Below are 4,765 nucleotides of genomic sequence, written 5' to 3' on the forward strand. Positions count from 1 at the left end.
TATTATATAGACTTAAATATAATATATATTAAATATATAAGTACATATAAAAATATATATTTTTAAAATATATATACTATATATTTATTATACTATAATAGTATATTTCAATATACTATTCTTACTATTCCTTACTATTCTTACTATCTCAATTAATTATTGACCTTCCGCTCTAGCTCTTTGTCTTGGCCAGTCAATATCCAAAATGCTATAAAAAGGTGTTAGTAAGTGATGAAGTGGTGTAGCCACTGGGTGAATGGATAATTTTTTGTAAGTGTAATGGTCACCCTTGTTTATCTAAATAATTAGGTCCCAGACATCTTACAAATGGCTGTTTTCAAAAGTTAGTGGTAAGAAAAAAAGTTGAGGCATCCTGATTTGAATAGGCTATTGGGGCCATCCTTGGTTCTTTTATATTCTAGCACTGCTAACAGAAAGCTCAGATCCTGGAATAGATTTCATAGTTTTTATTCATGATACAAAGCCATGCTTCTTGGTATTTCCAGATACTTTAATGTTTGGAAACATACAAAATGTGCTATTTGTCAAATATTTAAAATCTATACTTTTTTGTCACTTGGAACATATATATACATGAGCAGGAAAAGCATCCCTGATCTTCACTGGTCAGCTGCTGTATCATCTGAAGGCTAAAATCTAGTGACTGGGAGAAAAAACTTGATAGAACAACTTATAATTTCTGCCTCTAGCACCAAGTTGGTGGAATATCAGATCAGATATTGGTCATGAATCCTCTGTGCCCATTTTTTTTTTTTTTTAAATCTCTGGTGGGAAGCACATATCCCTTTTTCTGCAGGTCAGCTGCAGATTTAATTAAGCCTGAGGAAATAGCTGGAAGTCACCAGGCAAGTAAGAAGTTCAATTTACCCACCAAATATACCAGTCAGAAAGCCAAATGGCATTACTTTGCTCCCTTTGCCTCATTCTTTTCCTACTAGACTTCAAAAACTTTTATTGGAAGAAAATAAATGCTTCCTTAATGAAATCAAGAATATTTGCTTATGTGGGCATAACTTCTCAGGTCAATGCTCATCTTTGAGTGGTATCTAAGGAAAGAGAGGAGTCAACATAGATAATATATTTTAGAGTATGAGCAAATGACTTAGGTAGGTTGGGGGCGATTTTTGGCTGGGAGCTCGGAGTATGGGATTTTCACAGCTGTGAGTCAAAGGTACAGTGACAAGAATCACAGGGCGATCCATCATGATATTCTCTTTGTGCACCGGTCAGGAACATTTTATGTATCTTTTATAAAGTCTGCTATGTCCATGTCATTCACAAACACAGATTAAGCATAAAGAAATGCAAGGAGACATGTTCACTTTCTTGTGGACTGCTGATACACTGGGTCACATAGTATTTGGGTAGAATGATTCAAGAGTCCCTTCATAGCCAAGAAGAAGACTCAGGTGAATTTTGAATGTTTCATTGTGCAGTTTATGCATTTCAGTTTTAACTCAAGCCACCCTAAGAATAGTTTCTCCTTCCATTCTTTCAGAAGAAAAGGCAAGAGTTTTTAATATTTCTAAAAATGTGACATGGGCAAATACTGCATTGTCCTCTTCTTAGTTAAGTGCATGAACCTGAGTCAGCAGCCTTTTCTTGCATCTGTCATTTCGGAATTTTCATCTGAAATCCTTTCCACTGAATCTTTAGTGAAGGTGGACTGACTTCAGGTCTACAGATCATTGCATAGGTTTTCTCCAAATGCGAAACTTCAGACGAACCTTACTCATTCTCAGTCCTATTCCTGTGAAAGAGTCTTGCTTCTTTGCTTGCTTTCAAGGTTCAAAACAACCCAGTTGTTAAAAGCTGTCATTTTCTTTGATCTCAGAACATTTTCTTTCCAGATCATCTCATGTGCTCTGTAACAGTATGAATTACCTTCTGACCTTTAGGTTTCTTATTATCTATATAGTCAGTGGTTATTTTTCATACACAGAAATCAAAATCTCTTTATAGTCTGCCTTAGCTAAGTAGCTAAAGCATATAGTCAGTACAGGATGATGTAACTTCGAAAGAGAGTATCAGTGGTCAGATGAGGGCCACATGGCTCTCTATCCAAGGTGTCATTATATTATTACTATAGCCCATAATATACCTCCCTATTCTGTTCATCACTTCATAGACTTGAAAAGGCTGACTCATGCTAATCAAAATGGCAGGACACTGAAGTATATAAACCATATGGAAAACTTAAAATGGGGATATGCTTTTCTCATGATGGAGAGGAATACATCTACCAGCTTCCCTGAGAAGTGGACCTAACTAGAGCTGCCTAGTGAGTGGAGTGAAAAGGCAGCCTTAAGGCATATTTCAACAAAGCTATTCTTACCTGTTGAACCATCCATCATTACAGATTACTAGGAGAACCAAAAAGTAAGTTTTATTTTGGGACTGGATAAAGTCAACGTTAGGCTCTTCACCCTCCTGCCCTATTCTGGAGGCTGACTGTCTCCCCTTTTGTACATTTTTTTTCTCCAAATGGGATACAGTTGTATTCCTGCCTTAAAAATCATAAGCCTTTTAGAAATCTGCTTTCCTTCTATTGTATTCAGGTCTCTAGCTTCCTGAGATACAAATTTAGAGAACCTCCTGGGGGTACTACTACAAAGCCGATCTTGTTTATTGTTTATAAGCTTATTCAGTTCCTGGGTGGGTAACTGATCTTGATGTCTCCATAGTCCACCAACATATAATTAAATACTAAAGTATTTATTTGCAGGTTGACAAAACACATATACTTTCTAACCAACTTCTTTAGTGTTTTGTAAAATAGAAAAATAAAAGTATTTGATGCAAATACTCTATAGTAGTGAAACTGGAAAATATAGAAGCTCAGCTATAATTCTGTAGATCATTAGTTATCAACCAAATAAACTTGTTTTGTGGAAATTCCTCCAGTGTATCCCGACTGCTAATTATGCAATAGAAATTTGACAAGGAATTCATTGTCTTATGAAATAATCTAACGTATTTTGAGACTCTAAAAGTGTTAGAAAATCCTTTCTTATTAAGGTTATTGGGTAAAAGCTTTAGATTCACTTATTAGGGTGGTTTTCCATGACTCTTGTAGGAGAGAATTTTCCTCTGCCTTCAAGATTCTTCTAGCTGGACTAAGAATCATACTGACATAAGACAGACTAACAGTAGAAAATAAAAATTTTGTACATCTCTACACAGACATGGACATTCCAAAGACAGGCAAAATGAGGTATGTTACTTTAAAGAGAATAGGATTTTTTATTGTCTTCAATCTCTGCACCTTTCACAAAACTTCAAATAGCACTATGTTGGGACAAAGCATCCAGAAGCTTACAACCTCTGTGTTCTGTAGGAGCCACTATGAGGAGGTCCCAAGGAAGAATTTGCCATTTTCAGTGGAAAACGAGTGGTGGTTACTAATTATGATGGCTGTGTACATTGGATCTGGATTTGCCATACCCTTTTATAGTAAGACACCAACTGCTTAAGAAATAAAGGTGTTTTAATTCATTAAACAGATGTGAGAAGGAGCATTTTAAGAGGGGTGATCTCTTTAGAAAATGGACCGAACTCTTAATTTCATACTAGATATGTTTGTAGATAAAGGCATGAATCCTTAATGTCTCTCTCCTTAAACATGGAATGTAGTTTACTTTTATTTGGGAAATATTCCAGTATTTGGTCAAAATGTGTGTGTGATTTATCTTATTTCTTGGTTTTAAATTTTGAGATTTTTATTTAATTTTTGATTATTAGGTCAGAACTTGTTGGTAATATGTTATAATAAAAAATGCAAATTGGAGTACCTACGTGGCTCAGACAGTTGAATGTCTGACTCTTGATTTCAACTCAGGTCATGTTCTCAGAGTGGTGGGATCAAGCCTCACAACAGGCTCTGTGCTAGGTGTGGAATCTGCTTGAGATTCTCGCTCCCTCTGCATCCCCCCCACTATGCTCACCCTGGTGTGTGTGTGTGCGTGCTTTCTCTCAAATCTTTAAACAAACAAACAAACAAACAAACAAACCAAAAAACACAAAACAAAACAAAACAAAAAGCTAAGGATAATGAGAGTATAAAGGTTTGGGACTTGAATGGGAAAGAATGCAATTTATAGGAAGATGAAAAAAAAATTTGGTCTTTATTTGCTAGCCCTTTCACAAACAATAGGACAAACAGGATTTTGAGTACAGTGGCCTTGCGGTTTTCTCCCTGTCTACCAGATGTAATTCACATCATAATGTAGTTCTCTATGCTAGAAGCTCCTTTCTTGGAGCAGGCAGTTGTGGGGGAGGTAAAGAGCTTTTCTTGCATCTGCTGTATTTTGATTGCTTTTAAATCAAAAATAATCTTCATGCTGAGGTGTCCCTTCTTGAGATAGCCTGCCCTTGGCCTCTACACTCATAATCACTTTTCTCTTTCAACCACATCTAGTGTTTTTCCAGTTTTCTTAAATGTCAATGTCTAGAATTGAGCAAGTATATCATTTGGTCTGCAAGTACCCTCTTTTGATTTCAAGGCTTCAGTGTGTGTGTGTGTGTGTGTGTGTGTTCAATACATCACACTGTTGGTGCATTACAAAACTGATGAACTTAAACTCAAGGTACTTCTTACAAATCCTGATGACAAACCGAGTTGCCCTGTCCTAGACAGGCACACAAGATTCCTTTGATTCTAGGTGCGGTATTTTCCATGTATCCTTGTTATGTCCTTTTATTGCATGGGTTTGGCCTTACTCTCTCAGGGTCTTTTTAAATTCTT

General features: G+C 36.2%; 1 pseudogene; it reads left to right on the forward strand.

Moving 5' to 3' along the window:
* The first annotated feature begins 3,311 nt into the window (after positions 1 to 3,311).
* On the forward strand, positions 3,312 to 3,501 carry LOC116868842 (annotated as a pseudogene).
* The last annotated feature ends 1,264 nt before the right edge of the window (positions 3,502 to 4,765 follow it).

This window comes from Lontra canadensis, unplaced genomic scaffold, assembly GCF_010015895.1.
Source record: "Lontra canadensis isolate GAN:19392208 unplaced genomic scaffold, GSC_riverotter_1.0 scaffold17, whole genome shotgun sequence".
Classification (NCBI taxonomy): domain Eukaryota; kingdom Metazoa; phylum Chordata; class Mammalia; order Carnivora; family Mustelidae; genus Lontra; species Lontra canadensis.